This window comes from Palaemon carinicauda, chromosome 1 (genome assembly GCF_036898095.1).
Source record: "Palaemon carinicauda isolate YSFRI2023 chromosome 1, ASM3689809v2, whole genome shotgun sequence".
Classification (NCBI taxonomy): domain Eukaryota; kingdom Metazoa; phylum Arthropoda; class Malacostraca; order Decapoda; family Palaemonidae; genus Palaemon; species Palaemon carinicauda.
The window spans coordinates 200,921,905-200,945,038 of NC_090725.1; the positions used below are offsets into that span (position 1 = coordinate 200,921,905).

Sequence of the window (23,134 nt, forward strand, 5' to 3'; positions counted from 1 at the left end):
CTGTTGTCTGGAGAATCTGAGAGTCAGTTCTTTCCCTTAGATGTCCTGGATCCTTTCCTAGACTTGCTCCTGTGAGAGTCTGGACGGGAGCTTCCTCGGCTGGGGGCTCTACCACGAAAGGGCGGTATGAACCTCGTAGCCGGGGTATCAGCCACTGGGGAGCGATAAGTCTTGGGGACTGAGGTGGCAACCTTAGACTTACGAGCCGATGAGGCTACAAGATCGTGCGTGTCCTTTTGTATCAGGGCAGCAGACAAGTCCTTAACTAGCTCCTCGGGAAAGAGGAACTTTGAGAGTGGAGCAAAAAGGAGCTGTGACCGTTGGCAAGGTGTAATGCTGGCGGAAAGGAAGGTACACAGTTGTTCCCTTTTCTTCAACACCCCTGATACAAATAACGACGCTAGCTCACCCGATCCATCTCTGATGGCCTTATCCATGCAGGACATTATTAGCATGGCAGAATCTTTGTCCGCAGGAGAGGTTTTCTTGCTGAGGGCTCCCAGGCACCAGTCGAGAAAGTTGAACATTTCAAATGCTCTGAACAACCCTTTCAGTAAATGATCCAGGTCTGAGAAGGTCCAACAAACCTTCGAGCGTCTCATAGCAGTTCTCCGAGGCGAGTCCACCAGACTTGAGAAGTCAGCCTGGGCAGAGGCAGGAACTCCTAAGCCTGGTGCTTCCCCTGTGGCATACCAAACGCAACCTTTCGAAGCGAGCTTCGTTGGAGGGAACATGAAGGAAGTCTTGCCAAGGTGTTGTTTAGACTGCAGCCACTCCCCTAAGATCCTTAAAGCCCTCTTGGAGGATCTAGCTAGGACAAGCTTAGTATAGTTGGACTTAGCTTGTTGTACGCCCAGCGAAAACTCAGATGGTGGAGAGCGGGGAATAGCAGAGACGAAGTGGTCTGGGTAAATCTCCCTGAGTAGAGCCAAGACCTTACGAAAATCAATCGACAATGGAGAAAGCTTAGATTCGTCCACGTCCGATGAGGGATCAAGGTGTGCCTCCTCATCATCCGACACCTCATCAGTAGAGGGTAGCGAAGCGATCGGACCAGAATGCTGAACCGCAGAGTCAGAACGGGTAGGAACAATAACAGTGGTTTCCTCTTCCAGTAACTGTTGAGGGAAAACCTGAGGCTCAGACTGCAAAGGCTGAACAACAGACGAAGCAGAAGGCAGGCGCATGGGTGAAGGAGGTTGACTCCTAGCAAGAGAGGATGAACCCAAGGATTGCACAAGCTGAGTGGAGGACGGAGGCGGAGTAGTCCGTTCCTGTTCCTGTGAGATGAGCGGAGCATGATGAGGTTGAGGCTGCGCAGAACAAGGTAAAGTTCTCGCAAGCTGAGGCTCCTGAGGCGCAAGTCCAGGGTGTAGAGGAACTTGCCTTGAGGAGGGTTGAGCTCGCTGCAGCGATGGCTGAGCAGACAGACTCACGGAGGGGAGAGGTTGTTGTACCCCAACCGAGAGTTGCACCACTGGTGGAGCAGCAAGGGGAGGCGGAGGAAGAGTGGAATAACTCTCCTGATCCCAAAGCAAGGGTTGCCTTAAAGAAGGCTGAGGCTGAACACCACTGGGAACAGCGAACTCCGAAAGTGGCTCAACATCGTACGCCTGGCAGATGGTGCTGCGACCAGGCGGAGCAAGTGCAGGCGGGGCGAGCACAGGCGGAGCGAGAACAGGCGGAGGGAGTGTAGGCGGAGGAGGAGGTGCAACACTCTCAGCCCGACACTCACGCATCAAGTCCGAAAGCTGAGCTTGCATGGACTGAAGCAGGGTCCACTTGGGATCGGCAGAAACGATAACAGACTGAGGTAAAGTCACAGTCGGGCTCTGTTTTGGCAGAACCTTACTCCTCTTGGGCGGAGTACAGTCGACAGATGACTGAGGCGAGTCAGAGCTGAGCCAATGACTGCAACCTGGCTGAGCACTCGCGGACTGGACTCTACGTTTAAGCGGTCTCGAGACCTGAGACCAACGTTTCTTCCCTGCTAGTTGATCAGCGGACGAGAATAAGACGGGCTCAATCGTCTGCAGGTGGGAGTGACGGTCTAAGGAAGACACGCCCGCAACCACCGAGGATAGTTCTGTGCGCCTAACAAGGCCTGTCGAACCCTTAAGCCCTTCGACATTGCTTCTCCCCTGGGCATGGGAGCTTGCAAGAGGTCCCGGACTGGGAGGACGACTGGCTCGCACAGAAAAATCCTCACGCACCACACTGGCACCACTAGCACTTGGCACTGCACCGACACTAGCACTCGTCACAGCACTGGCACTAATTCCACCCACTGCACTCTTGACCTTCAGTTCTTTAACTTCGGCCATCAGAGACTTATGGTCACTTACCACTGATTCTACTTTATCGCCTAAAGCCTGAATAGCACGCAAAACAACTGACATATCAGGCGGAGGGCACACAGTAGGTTCGGGGGTAGCCACTACAGGGGTAGGAAAAGGTAGGGGATCATGAGGTGAGGAAAACATAGAAGAGTGAGAAGAACTTCTCCTAACTCTACCTCTCTCTAACTTAGATGAATATTTTAAAAGACGGACAAATTCCAATTCCGAAAGTCCGGCGCATTCCTCACATCGATTTTCTAATAGACAGGGCCTGTCCCTACAGTCAGAACAAGCGGTGTGAGGATCTACCGAGGCCTTCGGAATACGCCTATTGCAAGACCTACATCGTCTATGGGAGGGGGCTTGCGAAACGTCAGACATCTTGTTTCAAAGAGTTAGCCAAAGGGTGATCCAAAAACAAGCAAAATTCGTTAACCGTTATATCAGTATAATATAAAAGCTATCTAGCTAATATAAGAAGGATTCCAGTAAAGCGACAGCCGTTAATCTGAGAGAATACTTCACCAAATATCCGTGAATAAACTCGAAGACCATAAGCGTATCCCAGAACGTCTAGCCGGAAGCACGACAGAGGAATAATTGAGGAGGTGTCAACAACAAATGATTGAGTACCTGGCCACAGGTGGCGCTGGTAAGTACACCCCCTTCTAGTATTGTGATAGCTGGCGTATCCCTCCATAGAATTCTGTCAGGCAACGGAGTTGACAGCTACATGATTATCGGGTAAGTTTAATATTGAAAAACTCCAGGTTAACAGCGAGTAATGGTACGTCTTGTCGATCAGACCGACAGAGAAGAATTGGGTCTGTTTACATGTATATGCGGTATCTGGCCGATAGTTGGCGCTAGTGGGCACACCCGCAACCTTCATAGCGATCGCTCGCGAGTTTTTGTGTTTTTATGTCGAGCCGCCGGAGGCTCAGCTATTATATATTCACCGGCTAAGTTAAATATTTAAAAAACAAATATGTCATATGTAAACTATAAAAAGACTCATGTCAGCCTGGTCAACATAAAAACATTTGCACCAACTTTGAACTTTTGAAGTTCTACTGATTCAACTACCCGATTAGGAAGATCATTCCACAACTTGGTAACAGCTGGAATAAAACTTCAAGAATACTGTGTAGTATTGAGCCTCATGATGGAGAAGGCCTGGCTATTAGAATTAACTGCCTGCCTAGTATTACGAACATGATAGAATTGTCCAGGGAGATCTGAATGTAAGGGATGGCCAGAGTTATGAAAAATCTTATGCAACATGCATAATGAACTAATTGAACGACGGTGCCAAAGATTAATATCTAAATCAGGAATAAGAAATGAGATCCAGCGGACCTCTCAGGGGGCTGAAGATCCCTAGGAGCTGCCAACCGGTAATCACACCTCTTTGTGAAAGAGCCTCCTCTAATGCCCATTCCGGGGCGCTCTCAAGGAACAAAAAAGACCACCTGACAAATCAATGATTGCGGAAGACTGTCGCAATCTCCACAAGACAACCATAAAATCACCAAATAAAAGTTCCAAGAGAAAGAAAAGGTATTAGGATTATGGGAAAGTAGTGGCGGATCCTTCTCCCACTACTGTACCCGCTGCTACAAACGGTCCCAGAGTATATCGGTCATCATATAGAGTCTGGACATTTTTCAAATAGTGTGAGGCGAACACAGATTTGCTTCTCCAGAAGGTTGTGTCCATAATGCTTTGCAAGGAACAATTTTGCTTGAATGCCACTGAAGTTGCCACTGCTCTTACTTCGTGAGTCTTTACTTTCAAAAGACTAAAGTCTGTCTCACTGCAGTGAGATGAGCCTCTTTAATCAGAAGTCTAATAAAGTAAGATAGAGCATTCTTGGACATTGGCAAGGAAGGTTTCTTCACCGAGCACCACCTCTTGAAGTCTTTGTTCTGTCTAAGTAAAACTTGAGGGCCCTTACTGGACATAAAACTCTCTCTAGCTCATTTCCAACCACGTCCGCCAGGTGCAAAATCTGAAAGGCCTTAGGCCAAGGTTGGGAAGGGCGCTCATTCTTAGCGAGAAAACCCAATTGTAATGAGCAGATCGCTTTACCGTCCTGAAAACCCACATCTCTACTAAAAGTTGCAGCAAGGAGTCCTTGGAGGGCAGACCCGGAAGCCCCAAAGACGACCACACCTGTACAAAGGGAGGAAGAGACAAGGCTTCACCAGGGGGGAGAGGTGGAGCCACTTTGCTTGGGGAAGCAACACCATCTCTCGATGACCAGGTTGACCATCAATTAAAAGGGCCTACGCTAGTACTCAACGGTCTCTCGAAAGAGGCCGAATAAGCAGGAGCTTCGGAGGAAGGTCGGGAAGTGGAAAAAGAAGTCTTGGGTTTTTCCCTTTCGAAGAAATCTTTTAAGGAGAAATATCCCGCTTTGAATTCTTCCGCCCGCGCCCAAACCTTTCCCACTGGGAGGCAGACCTCTCCCGACACTCGCTACACTTATTTCCACTATAATACCATTGACCTCTGTGGGCAGGACAAAGAGTGTGACGATCGGTGACCCCAGCCGACATGAAGGTACCGCAGGGCAGGCATTTCCAGGGCAGGTATGCATGATCGGCAGAAGTCAACACAAACATACATTATTAAAGAGAAAGAACAAACAAAAAGCATTAATGGCAGTCCAAAACATAACTTGATGAGGATGAAGAACAGCAACGACCGTTCACCATCCAAGCCAAAAGCAAAGAGAGCTAAATCACAGGTGTGCAAGTGGGAGAGCAAGCTAATCCCCCTACCTCCACTAACTAGCAGAATGGGTACTTAACCCTCGCTAACTTTTAATGGCTCGTCCTTTCAGCTTCGCAGAAAGTAATACCCCTAATAAATAGCATAGGTTTGTATTCCAGTTATGGAACAAATATATATCTATAAAAACATAAAGAATGTTTCTATATATACTGTATAGAAGAGAAAAACATAAGTTATTTTAAAAGACAAAGATAAATGGCAGTCCAAAATAGGCGAGGAGGAAAAACAGTACTAACCGCTCACTCTCCGAACCAAAAGTAAAGTGAAGCACAGTCATAGGTGTGCGAGTGAAGGGGGTAGCTAGCTAACTAGAGGGATGGGTAGTTAACCCTCGCTAAATTTTAATGGCTCATAATTTCAGCTTTGCCAAAAGTAATACCCCTATAAATATTGTAGCAGTTTGTATTCCAGTTACGGAACAACTACACATTTCTAGGTGATGTAATTGTAAGCAGGATTGCTTTTGGTGCCATGCATAAGCGAGGCGTGAGGCTGTTGACGAGGGCCGTCTAATGAGGCTTAATGGCGATATGGGAGTAGAGCATCTGGGAACACGTCTAGAAGGACGACAGTCCTGTAGATATTTCTTGGGCAGAAGTATATCTGGGAGACGCGAGACTGGGGTAATGTCTTAAAAGCGCGAAGAAAAGACGAGACTGCTGCAAGATGACCAGGATGTACAAGAATGCCAGGATGAGGGATACTAGAGGTGTCAGAGATCCTCCTCCAAAGAGGAAGGATATGGACAAGGCTGACCAACAACCTTGTGAGCACACTTGGAGGAGAACGAGGGCTCCGGAAGAGGGCGCCCTTGAAGGACAATATCTGGACTGCTGCTGAGAAGGTCCTTGAAGCCGCTTGCTGGATCTAGAAGCTTTATAAAGATCAGGATGAAAGATGCCAGGGGGCATCAGAAATCTTCTTCCAAAGGGGATAGAACAGGTCATGGTTGACAAGCAACTATGTCAGCACTCTCCTAAGAGCTAGAGTTCTCTGGAGGTTGACCTCCTGAAGGATGACACCTGGAACTGCAGCTGAAAATTTCCTCAAAGTCACTTGTTGGATCTAAAAGTTCAATGAAGATTAGGATGAAAGACGTCACAGGTGTCAAAGATCTTCCTCCGAAGAGGAAAGATCAGAAAAAGGTTGACAAGCAATCTTGTGAGCACACTCCGAGGAGCAGGATTGATCTGGAGGAGGACCTAGTCTGGTAGACAGGGAAAACGTAGAACGTCATTCTCGTCAGGGAACTGCATTCCAATACGCAGAAAACAGTTACAAGATCCATGATACCATAGCGATGACGAACTGATCGCTTCAAGACATTCCAACTTCGCTCTTTTCAAGATACTATGTCACATAGTTGTGATGTCATAGCTCGCCAATCATAGGCAAAAAAAGAGCCTTACTTCATCATTCCAAAGTGGAGAAAGAACGTCTTGGACTGCATCAACAATATCGCTCGGCGGAACAAACGTTTAATGCACAAGGTCCGCGAAGAATCTCAGCCTACCGACCTTCCTTCTCCCAAGGGTTGGAACGTAAGGAAGAGATAAGGGCTGGGGCAAGGTGAACACGAACAAACACCTCCTCCAGAGCACTGCGCTATGTTTACGAGTCACTAACAAGAGCGGTTTAAAAACATAATACATTAAATCATAAAAAGATCTGCCCGTGGTGGGAGATATACTTTTATGTTCTATTCTCATAAAGGCCTTAATGCCCTTTCTGCTGTTGCAGCTGCAAGTACTGTATCAATCTCTACAGAAAGGGTCGTTATTTTCCTGAGAATGACTTAATGTTAATTTATTTATTTATTTTACCATTAAATTACTGGGCCATCGTTCCCTAAAGGAGCCCTTTGGGTTAAAGCATCTTGCTTTCCCAACTAGGGTTGTAGCTGGCTAGTAATAAAAATAAAATAAAATAAATAGCGACACCATCAACTCAACTAGCGAAAACTCTGAAGTCAGAACGAGGAGCAGCAGGTAAAAAATATGAGGGAAACTCTTTAGAAAAATTCTCATGAGTTTCTGAAAGTTATTCCCTTCCTTTTACAATCTCTATCCTAGGAAGAGAAGTCTTGATTCTTAGGAATCCACTCCTTATGATTCTGAATTGAGACCTCAATACTTAGAGGTTTTAATTCTAGTTCTCCCAACCAAGAGTTAGCCCAGCAGGCCTTGTTCCGAGAATATAATATCTTTCTGGTTAAGATTTATTTCTTAATATACCGCCTGGAACAACAATAACTCAACATTAGATGTTCATGGTCAGATGGACATCAAAGTCTATTGTCATAGGTAGCGAAGTGTCCACCCCAACGCTGAAGCGTCCACACTGATGCTGAAGCGTCCACACTGACGCTGAAGCGTCCATACTGAAGCTGAAGTGTCCATACTGACACTGAAAGCGTCCACACTGACGCTGAAGCGTCCACACTGACGCTGAAGCGTCCACACTGACGCTGAAGCGTCCACACTGACGTGGCGCTTCACTCCATACCGTCGACGTTCCGTTTCCGTTGCCGCACCTTTCCGATGACGCTTCGCCGGCTCTGCTGCCTGGCGAACGTCGGCGCATCTGTATAGACTGATACTAGGTGCTATGAGCAGTCGGTTTGCGTTGAGCAGGTAATCGAAGTAAAGCATCCACTTTCTCCTACCATTGAACATTGCTGTTGGTAGGCCGCCTGTGCGACAACAAGTCCTCACCGTTAAAGACACATCGCCTGTGCGACCGTGTCAAAGACCGGAATCGAGACACCCAACCGCACTGTTAACGGCAGGCTGAAAAGACTACATAAACGAAGATAGATGCTGTTTCATGCCTAACTTCAAGGATCAACCTTAGGCGAAACATATTCAGTATTATCTTCGTCGATCCATAGCGCTTGCCACTGTCGAGAGACGACACCCATCAGGTGGAGGTGGCGGCACCGAGTCTGCGCCGCATGAAACGTAACACACGCATAACGAATCTAATTTTGTTTTCAGCTTAGCGCCTTTAAAAACACTAATACCTCGCTTTATCTATAGCTAGGGTGAGCGTTCTGGTGATCGACAGAAAACGCTCGAGAGGACTTCAGTTCGGGTCTTAAAAGACTGTAACGCCTGATTACCCTCTCGATTCCTTTCGCCGTTCGACTTAACTTCTCCCCAGGGTCTGGGAGCTCGACAGAGGTCTAAGGCTAGGATAACGACAGGTCCAAATAGAAGCACTCTCCACTGAATAAAATTCACTGCACAATTTATCACTAAAACATTTGCACTTTCCTCTTTGGCACAAAGATAGTTTCATAATTACCTGAAAACCAAAGTATACGCTCTCTCAAACGAAATGAACTCCGTAGGGAGAGACTTATAATTCTGTCACTGGACAATTGTTTGAATGGGACTGCAAAAGTACCGACTCCAATATAAATGTAACAAAATATTAAATATCAAATATTACCTCAATAGATATAATATCTATAAATCCAAATAAACCCTTAAATTAAGGGGTTCCAATAAAAGACGAATCATCACTCGCATCATTGGAACATCTACAAATAATATACGAACAATTTTAGTATTCCGAAAACCACCAAGGCAACAACGATACATAGAATCGTGCGCTACGACAATTATAAAGAATACTGCATCGTATAAAATAAACTGAACTGTAACTTCCTTTAATCTCTGACTAAGGAAAAAATACTGAAAGGACCAATTAATTGCAAAATGATATTTTAATTATAAAATAAATTTTTGAATATACTTACCCGGTGAATATATAATAGCTGAGCCTCCGGCGGCTCGACAGAAAAACACACAAAAACTCGCGAGCAATCGCTATGAAGGTTGCGGGTGTGCCCACTAGCGCCAACTATCGGCCAGATACCAAATATACATGTAAACAGACCCAATTTTTCTCATCCCGCTGGGTCTCTATCGGGGAGGAAGGGGGGCCTTTAATTTATATATTCACCGGGTAAGTATATTCAAAAATGTTATTTTTATTAATAAAATAAATTTTTGAATATACTTACCCGGTGATTATATAAGCTGCAGCTCTGCTGCCCGACAGAAAAACTCTACGTTCAAAATACGCCAGCGATCGCTATGCAGGTAGGGGGTGTACATCAACAGCGCCATCTGTCGAGCAGGTACTCAGTACTCAATGTAAACACAGAACCAATTTTCTCCTCGGTCCACTGGGTCTCTATTGGGGAGGAAGGGAGGGTCCTTTAATATATAATCACCGGGTAAGTATATTCAAAAATTTATTTTATTAATAAAAATAACATTTTTCAATATTAAACTTAGCCGGTGATTATATAAGCTGATTCACACCCAGGGGGGTGGGTAGAGACCAGCATTACTTGTTTACATTATTATGAGCTAAGTATTTTGTATTTCATTTTAGCAGTTATTCAAAATAACAAACATAAAATAAATAAGTACCTGGTAAGGAAGTCGACTTGAACAATTACTCTGCCTTTTTAAGTACGTCTTCCTTACGGAGCCTCGCGATCCTCTTAGGATGCTGAGCGACCCCTAGGATCTGAAGTATCAAGGGTTGCAACCCATACAACAGGACCTCATCAAAACCTCTAATCTAGGCGCTTCTCAAGAAATGACTTTGACCACCCGCCAAATCAAGTAGGATGCGAAAGGCTTCTTAGCCTTCCGGACAACCCAAAAACAATAATAAAACATTTCAAGAGAAAGATTAAAAAGGTTATGGAATTAGGGAATTGTAGTGGTTGAGCCCTCACCCACTACTGCACTCGTTGCTACGAATGGTCCCAGAGTGTAGCAGTTCTCGTAAAGAGACTGGACATTCTTAAGATAAAAAGACGCGAACACTGACTTGCTTTTCCAATAGGTTGCGTCGATTATACTTTGCAGAGATCTATTTTGTTTAAAGGCCACGGAAGTTGCGACAGCTCTACTTCGTGTGTCCTTACCTTCAGCAAAGCTTGGTCTTCCTCATTCAGATGGGAATGAGCTTCTCGTATTAACAGTCTGATAAAATAGGATAAAGCATTCTTTGACATAGGCAAAGATGGTTTCTTAACTGAACACCATAAAGCTTCAGACGGGCCTCGTAAAGGTTTAGTTCGTTTTAAATAGAACTTAAGAGCTCTTACAGGACATAAGACTCTTTCTAGTTCATTTCCAACCATACGATAAGTTTGGAATATCGAACGATATTGGCCAAGGCCGAGAAGGCAGCTCGTTTTTGGCTAGAAAACCAAGTTGTAAAACATGTAGCCGTTTCGGATGAGAATCCGATGTTCTTGCTGAAGACATGAATCTCACTGACTCTTTTAGCTGTGGCTAAGCATACCAGGAAAAGAGTCTTTAAGGTGAGATCTTTCAGGGAGGCTGATTGTAGCGTTTCGAACCAGTCTGACATAAGGAATCTTAGTACCACGTCTAAATTCCAACCAGGTGTAACCAAACAACGCTCCTTCGTGGTCTCAAAAGACTTAAGGAGGTCCTGTAGATCTTTATGTTGGAAAGATCTAAGCCTCTGTGACGGAAGACCGATGCCAACATGCTTCTGTAACCCTTGATAGTGGGAGCTGAAAGAGATCGTTCTTTCCTCAGATATAAGAGGAAGTCAGCTATTTGAGTTACAGGGGTACTGGTCGAGGATACGGATACTGACTTGCACCAGTTTCGGAATATTTCCCACTTCGATTGGTAGACTCTAAGGGTGGATGTTCTCCTTGCTCTAGCAATCGCTCTGGCTGCCTCCTTCGAAAAGTCTCTAGCTCTCGAGAGTCTTTCGATAGTCTGAAGGCAGTCAGACGAAGAGCGTGGAGGCCTTGGTGTACCTTCTTTACGCGTGGCTGACGTAGAAGGTCCACCCTTAGGGGAAGTGTTCTGGGAACGTCTACTAGCCATCGAAGTACCTCGGTGAACCATTCTCTCGCGGGCCAGAGGGAAGCAACTAGCGTCAACCTTGTCCCTTCGTGAGAGGAGAACTTCTGCAGTACCTTGTTGGCAATCTTGAACGGAGAGAATGCATATAGATCTAGATGTGACCAATCTAGTAGAAAGGCATCTATATGAACTGCTGCTGGGTCCGGGATTGGTGAGCAAAATATTGGGAGCCTCTTGGTCATCGAGGTTGCGAAGAGATCTATGGTTGGCTGGCCCCAGGTGGCCCAAAGTCTCTTGCATACATCCTTGTGGAGGGTCCATTCTGTTGGAATTATTTGTCCCTTCCGACTGAGACAATCTGCCATGACATTCAAGTTGCCTTGGATGAACCTCGTTACTAGTGATATGTCTAGACCTTTTGACCAGGTGAGGAGGTCCCTTGCGATCTCGTACAACGTCAGAGAGTAGGTCCCTCCTTGCTTGGAGATGTACGCCAAAGCCGTGGTGTTGTCCGAGTTCACCTCCACCACTTTGCCTTGAAGGAGAGACCTGAAGCTTTTCCAGGTCAGACGTACTGCCAGAAGCTCCTTGCAGTTGAAATGCATTGTCCTTTGACTCGAGTTCCATAATCCCGAGCATTCCCGACCGTCTAATGTCGCACCCCAGCCTACGTCCGATGCGTCCGAGAAGAGAACGTGGTTGGGAGTCTGAACAGTTAGGGGAAGACCCTCTCTAAGGTTGATATAGTCCTTTCACCAAGTCAGACAAGACTTTATCTTTCCGGAAACCGGGATCGAGACCGCTTCCAGCGTCTTGTCCTTTTTCCAGTGAAAAGCTAGATGGTATAGAAGAGGACGGAGGTGTAGTCTTCCTAGTGACACAAATTGATCCACGGATGACAGTGTCCCTACCAGACTCATCCACAGCCTGACTGAGCAGCGTTCCTTCTTCAGCATCTTCTGGATGGATAGCAGGGCTGGGGGCTGATCGTCTTGTTCAGCAACGTCCTCATCAGAGGGTTCCTCATCCGAAACTGATGAGGAAACGGCAACGGAGTGGGCAACGTCTGACTCGCTGAATCCGGTCGCACTGGTGGATGCATGACGGAGCCGGACGCAATATCATGGAACTGCTGCACAGTCTGTGAACTGTCAACAACCATGGGTGCGCGAGGAAGTACAGCGTCAACCCGAAACTGTCTAGACCGTCTGGGTTGTGCAGTCAACACCCTACCGGGCTGCTGAGGTTGACGCACTGCGTCACAACAAGTCACCTCTGCTGGTTGTTGAACGTCCTGAACGTCAACAACCACCTCCGAGCGTCGCTTAACGTCAACGTGCGACTGGCAACCCACACTGGGTCGCATCGGTGGAGGAACCACCTCAACTGGCAGACGCGAGTAGGTTACCTCAGCGTCAACAGGGCGCACAACCGACCGGTTGGAAGGTTGTTGGCCAGAAGGAGGAACCACCTCAACTGGCAGACGCGAGTAGGTTACCTCAGCGTCAACAGGGCGCACAACCGACCGGTTGGAAGGTTGTTGGCCAGAAGGAGGAACCACCTCAACTGGCAGACGCGAGTAGGTTACCTCAGCGTCAACAGGGCGCACAACCGACCGGTTGGAAGGTTGTTGGCCCGAAGGTTCTTCTCCGCCTTTAAGTCCTCTATCAAGGACGCAAGCTTGGACTGCATGGCTTGCAGCAAAGCCCATTTAGGGTCTACGGGAGCAGGTGTGGCAACAGACGGGGTTAGCGACTGAGGCGGAACCGTTTACCATCCCTGAAAGCCTTGTTATGTGTGACATAATAGTACAGCAAAACTTCAAAGGCTTGACAAAAGCTGAGAAGTTGACCTGTAAACAACTTGGAGCGTCTCCTGGCTAGGCGCCAGGGCGAGTCTACCAGAATTGAGAAGTCTATCTGGGCAGAGGCATGAACTCCCAAGCCGAGAACTTCTCTCGTGTCATATCAGACTCTCGCTCTATAAGCCAGTTTAAAAGAAGGGAAATCAAAGGCTGTATCCCTAAAAACTCCTCCTGGTGCAAAAAACCAGTCGCCTAGTCAACGTAACGCTCTCTAGGAGAGCGAGAGAGCACTAGCTTAAAAACAACGGCTTCGAAGTAGCTAGGCCTAGTGTAAGTTCTGACGTTTAGGCGAACGAGGAGCAGCAGTTACAAGATCCGGACGAAGATCCTTAAAAAAAAAAATCATCATGATTTAATTAAAGTCCATAGGAGGCTAAGCAGCTTAAGGCTCCTCTCCATCTGACAGAGTCCTCAAGGGAATATCAGTAGGAGGGAGAACAGCAACTTCCTCATCCACAGGAACCTTGTCCGATAAAAGCTAGGTTACCTCAGTGAGTCTCTCACTGGTGCATAAGTAGCAGACCAGAAGGCAACGTCATGTAACTGCTTGACAGTCTGTGAACTGTCAACAACTGAACTGTCAACCACAACAGGTGTGTGAGGACGTACAGTGTCCACTCGAGACTGCTTTGACTGTCTAGACTGAGCAGTCAAAACAACTCTAGAATGCGGAAGTTGACGCACCGCGTCAAAACAAAACAACTTAGACTGTTGTTGTACCTCGCGAACGTCAACGGAAGATTCCGTGCGTCGCTGAACGTCAACATGCGGCTGGCAGGGTACACTGGAACGCATGGGTGGCGGGACTCTCTTGGAGTGCGGGAGAAGGTCGCCTCAGCGTCCACAGGACGCACAACCGTGGTTGGTTGTAGGCTAGAGGTTGGTGCAGTGTCAACCTTCTCAGCACGAAAGTCCTGCATCAATGACGTTAACTGAGACTGCATGGTCTGCAGCAAAGACCACTAGGGTCTACAGGAGCAGGTGCGGCAACAGACGGTGTGACTGCCTGATGCGGTACCGCTTTGCCTCTCTTAGGAGGTGAGCAGTCGTCGGAAGACTGCAGCGAGTCCGAACTGACCCAGTGGCTACAACTGGGCCGTTGGACTTGCGCGGAAAGGACCGACTTGCGCTTAATAAGCCGCGAGACCTTGGTCCATGGTTTCTTACGAGAAACCTCTTCCGCAGACGAGGAATAAATGGGCTCTCTCGTCTTAGAGTGGGTGGGGCGATCTTGGGTAGATACGCCCGAAACCACAGAGGGAAAACGTCTGTTCGTTGATCAAGGCCTCTCGAACCCATAAGTCGTTCGACATTACTTCTCCCCTGGGCTTGGGAGCTTGCAAGAGGTCCCGGACTAGGTGAACGACAGGCACGAACAGACGAACCCTCGGACGCAACACTGTAACACTTTGCGCATATCACTTTATCGATTTTCTGTTTTGCACTTATTTCACTGAAATCGAAACTTTACTGATTTCTACCTGAAACACGCAATTCTACCCTTCATTAAAAGGTAGTAATTGCGAAATCAGTCGTATAATGCAAGCTCATTAATACCAGCAAAAAACAGAAAACATATTTTAAGATAAAAAAAAAAATCAGTGGCTGGGAAAGAGACTAAACACTAGTTCATATAACTACGTTTTCAATCTCTCACCGCACATAGCCTGGGGACGAGAATAAAAAACTAAAAACGTTTTATCCTTCCTCCCCGTACAGCGACTAGGGACGAGAGCAACTCGAGAAAAACGTTACCCGCTTGAACGGAACGTTTTCTCTCCTCTCTCTCCCTCCGTCTCTATCTCTCTCTCTCTTTCTCTCTTGATTTCGCACCTAAGAGAAGAGCCCAATTATATATCGTCAAAAAAACTTGTTATTTGACTAAAGGAAAAAACTGAAAGGTTTTCCAAATAAAAAGTTCCTTTAATTTAGAATTTAAAACATTTAAGCTAAGAAAGAAAGAACAAAACGTCAGAATCGATTTACTCTTACTGCAAAGTGAAACCGTGATACACTCTCTCTCTATCGTAACGATAGAGCGCATGTTGAACGTCCTGAACGTCAACAACTGCGTAGTCTAAAAAACTAAACGTTAGTTCATCTTTGAAAACAGTACGAAGACTATCAAAGAAATTCTTTCATAAAACATTAAATTTTAAAAAGTTTTAAATTCTTTAAAGGCTAAATACGATATAACGGGCTCAGCGTTGATTAACTTCGGTTCCAAGTAAGGACCGCCTACTATCAGGAAAGGTCGCATATAAACAAAACATAAAAATTTATTTTTATATGTTTATAATAAATGGAAAGTTAATCGAAGAGGCCTAATAAAGGCGGAGAGATATAAAATATATAGATCTATAACGTGTTAAGCAAAATTACTAAAAACCTAAACACACTTCCGTCTAAGGGAAGGGTCGGCCATTTAAAAGTGAAAGAGAGTCCATACTCTCCTTGTCACCATAATTAAATCTATCCAAAACGAGTTCAAGTTTTGAGATGAAGATAAAACACCTGCATAGCGAAAGCTCAAAACTAGAAATGTGTACTTCACCAAAATATGTGAAAACCAATCCAGTAAGCAATAGCGAATTTAGTAGGTCTTGCCGGTGGCACGACAGAGAAAAAATTGGTTCTGTGTTTACATTGAGTACTGAGTACCTGCTCGACAGATGGCGCTGTTGATGTACACCCCCTACCTGCATAGCGATCGCTGGCGTATTTTGAACGTAGAGTTTTTCTGTCGGGCAGCAGAGCTGCAGCTTATATAATCACCGGCTAAGTTTAATATTGAAAAATTTATTTTATAATTAAAATATCATTTTTAAATATTTAACTTAGCCGGTGAATATATAATAGCTGATTCACACCCATGGTGGTGGGTAGAGACCAGAGTTAATTAAGTTTACAGCGTATATGCTTAGAGTTTTTGACAGTTATATCATAACAAAACCCAAATATATAAAGGTACCTGGTAAGGAAGTTGACTTAGACGATTACTCTGCCTTATTAGTCTGTCTTCCTCACGAAGCCCAGCGATCCTCTTAGGATGCTGAAAGACTCCCAGGAGCTGAAGTATTAAGGGCTGCAACCCATACAACAGGACCTCATCAAACCCCTAATCTGGGCGCTCTCAAGAAATGACATTTGACCACCCGCCAAATCAAAAAAGGCTGCGAAAGGCTTCTTAGCCTTCCGTACAATCCAATTAAAAAAAAAAACATTTCAAGAGCAGATTAAAAGGATATTGGAATTAAGGGAATGTGATGGTAGAACCCTTACCCACTACTGCATTCGCTGTAACGAATGGACCCAGTGTGTAGCAGTCCTCGTAAAGAGTCTGGACATCTTTTAAGTAAAATGACGCGAATACCGATTTGCTTCTCCAAACGGTCGCGTCCATAATACTTTGCAGAGATTTATTTTGCTTAAAGGCCACGGAAGTTGCTATAGCTCTTATTTCGTGCGTCTTAACCTTAAGCAAGTATCGGTATTTTTCATTCAAGTGAGAATGAGCCTCTCGTATTAAAAGTCTGATAAAATATGACAAAGCATTCTTTGACATAGGCAATGATGGTTTCTTAACTGAGCACCATAATGCCTCAGATCCACCTCGTAAGGACTTAGTACGAGCTAAGTAGAACTTAAGAGTTCTAACTGGACACAGCACTCTTTCAAGTTCGTTGCTTACGATCTCTGACAGGCAAGGTACAGTATATCAAAAGACTTAGGCCAAGGACGAGAAGGCAGTTCATTTTTGGCCAGGAAACCAAGTTGAAGTGAACATGTGGCTTTTTCTGTAGAAAAGCCGATGTTCTTACTGAAGGCATGAATTTCACTGACCCTTTTAGCCGAAGCCAAGCACACTAGGAAAAGCGTCTTGAGGGTGAGATCCTTCAGGGAGGCTGAATGTAATGGCTCAAACCTGTCTGACATGAGGAACCTTAGGACCACGTCTAAGTTCCATCCAGGAATTGCCAAACGACGTTCCTTAGAGGTCTCGAAAGACTTAAGGAGATCTTGGAGATCTTAATTGTTGGAAAGATCTAAGCCTCTATGACAAAAGACCGAAGCCAACATGCTCCTGTAGCCCTAAATCGTGGGAGCTGAGAGGGAGCGAACATTTCTCAGATGTAAAAGAAAATCTCCGATTGGGCTACAGAGGTACTGGAAGAGGACATAGATGCTAGCTTGCACCAATCTCGAAAGACTTCCCACTTCGACTGGTATACTCTGAAGGTAGAATCTCTCCTAGCTCTCGCAATCGCACTGGCTGCCTCCTTCTAAAAGCCTCGAGCTCTTGAGAGTCTCTCGATAGTCTGAAGGCAGTCAGACGAAGCGCGGGGAGGCTTTGATGAACATTCTTTACGTGGGGCTGACGTAAGAGATCTACCCTTAGAGGAAGACTTCTTGGAATGTCTACCAGCCATTGAAGTACCTCGGTGAACCACTCTCTCGCGGGCCAGAGGGTAGCAACCAACGTCAACCCTGTCCCTTCGTGAGAGGCGAACTTCTGCAGTACCTTGTTGACTATCTTGAATGGTGGGAATGCATATAAGTCCAGAAGAGACCAATCCAGTAGAAACGGGTCTATGTGGATTGCTTCTGTATCTAGGACTGTAGAGCAATAGATTGGTAACCTTTTGGTAAACGAGGAGGCAAAGAGGTCTATGGTGGGTTGACCCCAAGTAGCCCAAAGACTCTTGCCCACGTCCTTGTGGAGGGTCCATTCCGTGGGTATCACCTGACCCCTCCGACTGAGACAGTCTGCCAAGACGTTCAAGTCCCCCTGGATGAATCTCGTCAACAGGGAGATGCCTCGATTTCTTGACCATATGAGAAGGTCCCTTGCGATCTCGAGCAGCGTGAAGGAGTGTGTGCCTCCTTGCTTGGAGATGTACGCCAAAGCTGTGGTGTTGTCTGAGTAAACCTCTACCACTTAGTTTCGAAGAAAGCTTTCGAATTTCATCAAGGCCAAGTGGACTGCTAATAGCTCCTTGCCGTTGATGTGCATGCTCCTCTGACTTGAGGTCCACAGACCCGAGCATTCCCGACCGTACAGGGTCGCACCCCAACCCAAATCCGACGCGTCTGAGAACAACACGTGGTTTGGGTTCTTGACTGCTAGGGATAGTCCCTCTCTCAGACTGATATTGCTGTCCCACCATTTCAGGCATGCCTTTACTGGTTCGGAGACTGGGAATGATACCGTCTCTAACGTCTTGTCCTAGTTCCAGTGAGAGGCTAGATGGAACTGGAGAGGCAGAAGGTGTAGTCTCCCTAGAGAGACAAACTGCTCCAGGGATGAGAGAGTCCCTACGAGACTGTTCCAACTCCTGACTGAACAAACGTTCTCTTTTCAGCATTAGTTGGACTTCGAGCAGGGCTTGTTCTATTCAGGTGGCAGACGGAAAAGCCCGAAAAAAAAAACTGGACTGCGAATCTCCATCCCCAAATAAAGAATAATCTGGGATGAGATCAGTTGGGACTTTTAGGTTGACCAAAAGTCCCAATTCCCTGGCCAGACTCAACGTCCAATGTAGATCCTGCAGACAGCGAAGACTGGACGATGCTCTGAGAAGCCAGTCGTCCAAGTACAGGGAGGCTCGGATTCCCGATAGATGGAGGGATTTTGCCACATTCCTCATGAGCCTCGTAAACACGAGAGGAGCAGGACTGAGGCCAAAGCACAGGGCTCGAAACTGGTACCCCACATTCCTGTAAACAAACCTCAGAAACGGTTAGGAATCCGGGTGTATAGGAATGTGGAAGTATGCCTCCTGAAGGTCGAGAGAGACCATCCAGTCGCCTTCCATTAATGCTGTCAAGACAGCCTGGTAGACTTCATCGTGAAGTTTGTCTTGACAATGAACACATTGAGCGCACTTGCCTCTTACGTACTCCTGCAGTGAACATGGCTGCCAGATCATTGGAGCCATCCCAGAGGGACTTGTTCCTGCAGAGAACGTGGCTGTCAGATAATTGGAGCCATCCCTGATAGCCTTGTTTATGCATGACATAATTGTACAGCAAAACTTCAAACGCTCGAAAAAAAATCCTAACAGGAGATGGTCTAGCTCTGAAGTCGACCATAAAATCTTGGAGCGTCTCATGGCCAGGCGCCAGGGAGAGTCTATGAGGTTTGAGAAGTCTATCTGGGCAGAGGCAGGAACTCCCAAGCCGAGAACTTCTCCCGTGTCATATCAGACTCTCGCTCTATAAGCCAGCTTAAAAGTAGGGAAAGCAAAGGCTGTCTCCCCCAAACTCCTCCTGGTGATTAACCAGTCGCCTAGCAAACGTAAAGCTCTCTTAGAAGAGCGAGAGAGCACTAGCTTAGAAAACAACGGCTTCGAAGTAGCTAGGCCTAGTGTAAACTCTGACGTATAGGCGAACGAGGAGCAGCAGTTACAAAAAGATCCAGACAAAGATCCTTAAAAATCAGCATGATTTATTTAAAGTCCATAGAGGGCTGAGCAGCTTTAGGCTCCTCTCCGTCTGACAGAGTCCTCAAGGGAATATCAGTAGGAGGGGGATCAGCAACTTCCTCATCTGAAGGAACCTTGTCCGACAATTGCCGAGTCTCAAGCAAGGGAGAGACCTGCCGTGGTGGCAATGCTTGACAAGCAGAGTCCACACACAAAGGAGCAACAGTAGCAGTCAAGGACGCTATGTCATGTAACTGCTTAAAGGACTGACCAGCAACAACAACAGGTGCGGGAGGATGCTCGACGTCAACTCGAGACTGCCTTGACTGCTTAGACTGAGCAGTCAAAACAACTCTTGACTGCGGTGCTTGACGCTCAACGTCAAAACAAGTCAACTATGCTGGTTGGTGAACGTCCTGAACGTCAACAAGAGCAAGCGGCAGCGGCTGAACGTCCACAAGCGGCTGAGAGTCAACACGGGACTGCATCGAGTGAGGCTCTACAAAACACGATTGACGTGACTTTGTAACGTCAATGTCAACAGGACGAGCAAAGGCTCGTTTGGGCGGCTGACGGCCAGGATCTCGATCAGCTAAGCGGCGAGGATCATCGTGAACCTGCTCAACAGAATAGTCCTCCATAAGAGAGGCAAGCTTATTCTGCATGTCTTGCCGTACAACCCATTTAGGATCAACGGGAATGGTTGCGGTAAGAGACGAGGGTAACGTCTGTGACTGCAAAACCTTGCCTACAATAAGACTCTCAGAGCCTGTGTTACGCTTTTGTTTAGGCGGCGAGCAGTCTTTCGATGACTGCATAGGGTCAGAGCTGTCCCAATGGCTACAACCAGGACGCTGGACCTGTCCTGAAAGGACTGACTTTCGCTTAAAGGGCCTCAAAACCTTGCTCCACGGTTTCTTACGCGAAAAGCCTTCGGATGACGAGGAGAAAATCGTCTCGCTCGTCTTATGGTAGGGGCGGTCTTGGTGAGACACGCATGAAACCATAGAGGGAACGTCTGTTCGTTGATCAAGGCCTCTCGAACCCATAAGTCGTACGACATTACTTCTCCCCTGGGCTTGGGAGCTTGCAAGAGGTCTCGGACTAGGCGAACGACAGGCACGAACAGACGAACCCTCGGTCGCAACACTGATAACACTTTGCGCAATTATCACTATATCACTACGATTTTCTGTTTTGCACTTACTTCACTGAAATCGAATTTTTCAACAATTCACATTAGGCATGAATAAAACTGATTTCTACCTGAAGCACGCAATTCTACCCTCATCAAAAGGTTATAATTGCGAAATAAGTCGTATAATGTTAGCACATTAATACAAGCAAAAAACAGTAAACATATATAAAGATAAAAAGATCAGTGGCTGGGAAGGAGACTAAACACTAGTTCATTCAAAACTACGTTTTCAATCTCTCACCGTACAGTGCCTTGGGACGAGAATAAAAACTAAAAACGTTTTATCCTTTCTCCCCGTACAGAGACTAGGGACGAGAGTAAAAAACTGACTCGAGAACAACGTTACTCGCTTGGGACGAGAATAAAGATCGGAACGTTCTCTCTTCCTCTCTCTCTCTCCGTCTCTCTCTCTCTCTCTCTCTCTCTTGATTTAGCACCGAAGAGAAAAGCCCACTTACCTTTCGTCAATAAACAGGTTATTTGACCAAAGGAAAAAACTGAAAGGTTTTTCAATTAACAAGTTCCTTTAAAATAGTATTTAAAACATTTAAGTTTGAAAGAAGAATGAACAAAACGTCAGAATCGATTTACTCTTTCTGCAAAGTGAAACCGTGATTCTCTCTCTCTCTATCGTAACGATAGAGCGCAAACTGCGTAGCGTAAATAAACTAAACGTTAGTTCATCTTTGAAACAGTACGAAGACTATTCAAAGAAAATCTTTCATAAAATATTCATTTAATAAGTTTTAAATCATTTGCTCTGTAAAAGTTATTTACGATTGAAAGGGCTCAACGTTGTTTAACTTCGGTTTCCAAGTTAGGACCGCCTACTCTCGGATTAGGGGAGGAATAGGTAAGGTCGCATATAAACAAATCATTAAAATTTATCTTGATGTTTATTATAAATGGAAAGCTAATCGAAGAGGCCTAATAAAGGCGGTTGAGTTATAAAATATATAGAGGAAAATCTATAATTAACAACAACAATTTATAACGTGATAAGATAATTGCTAAAAGCCTAAAACACACTTCCGTACTAAGGGAAGGGTCGGCCATTTAAAAGTCAAAGAAAGTCCAAAAAAAACAATCCAAAGTCATCAACAATTAAATCTATCCAAAAACGAGTTCAAGATTTAAGTTGAAGATAAAACACCTGCACTGCGAAAGCTCAAACCAAAAGGAAGTACTTCACCAAGATTGTTGAAAAACTCCAGGTTAACAGCGAGTAATGGTACGTCTTGTCGATCAGACCGACAGAGAAAAATTGGGTCTGTTTACATGTATATGCGGTATCTGGCCGATAGTTGGCGCTAGTGGGCACACCCGCAACCTTCATAGCGATCGCTCGCGAGTTTTTGTGTGTTTTTCTGTCGAGCCGCCGGAGGCTCAGCTATTATATATTCACCGGCTAAGTTAAATATTTAAAAATAAAATGTTCCTTTTATATAGTACAACTTATAACTTGGGAGGTAAGAAGAAAGTACTATTCATAAAATCGCTACACTATATTGTAACATCGTAACGATACTGACTACTGCGTAACACTGAATGCTAGTTAATCTTTGCAAACAGATCGAAGATTATCTAAAGAAAACTATTAAAAGTATAAAATTTTCTCAAAATAATTCTTTTAATTTAATTTATAACTTAATACTCTAAAAGCATATTCACTTATATGCTTTGTAAAAAGCAAGACAGACTTTTAGCCTACGGAAGAGGCTGTGACGTCATCAATGGACAAAATGTTTACATTTCGCCCCTATGCTTTCGTGAGGTTTAAAATAGGTTGAAAAACCTTCTAACCCTACCTTTTAAGTTATAAATACGTGATCACAAATCAAATAAAACAAATATGCTTAAGCCAAAACTCAAAAACGTTAATACATCACCAAATAATGTCCAAACAGAGTAAGAAAACGAGAGAGAATTTCCAATAGTACAGCCAGCTATGGCGGCAGAGAAAATCTGAATTGGTTGAGTACAGTTCTACCTGTTGTACCGCGAGGGCGCTGGGGTACACCTGGCATATCTGCGCTAAGCCGCACACGAGATTTTGAATTTCCTGCCGAGGCGTCCGGGACTTTAGCCATTATACAGTATAACCAGCCGGTAAGTTTTATATTTAAAAATGTAAAGGTAAGAATTGCCAGTAACTATTGAATGAAAACCATTGAAATCGTGTATCATGACTTATGATGTATACTATACAACAGTTAGGTCTAAGCATTCTGGTAACACCAGAAGGGAACATACCCAACAACAACGTTTTCTGCTGCGATAACTCCTAGCCTAGTCAAAATAACCTAACAAAGGGTATTACATCAGCTTATGTATAATGGTACTAAAATCTACTGTTCTGATTTTCGGTGGGTGTGTTGGTCGTTGGCTCAGCAGGCCTGGTGCTCGCGTAGAAAAAGAGAATCCTCCTACCCGTGCCCATCATCATTCACACTAATAAGTGTATTTATGAGTAGCCTATGTTGGTCAATGATCTAACATTAATTACTAGTATTATTTCAGCCGTGACTCGCTTCGCTCGCAATTACATATTATTTCTGCTCCTCTGTTCTGGCAAGTGGTACATGTTGTGCTATGCGCATTTGTCGAATGGTGAAGTATTTTGGTTGACCAAA

General features: G+C 45.4%; 1 protein-coding gene across 1 annotated transcript in view; it reads right to left on the reverse strand.

Moving 5' to 3' along the window:
• Positions 1-23,134, reverse strand: part of Ziz (dedicator of cytokinesis protein Ziz) — a 573,699-nt gene that overhangs the window by 549,435 nt on the left and 1,130 nt on the right. The window lies entirely within an intron of this gene.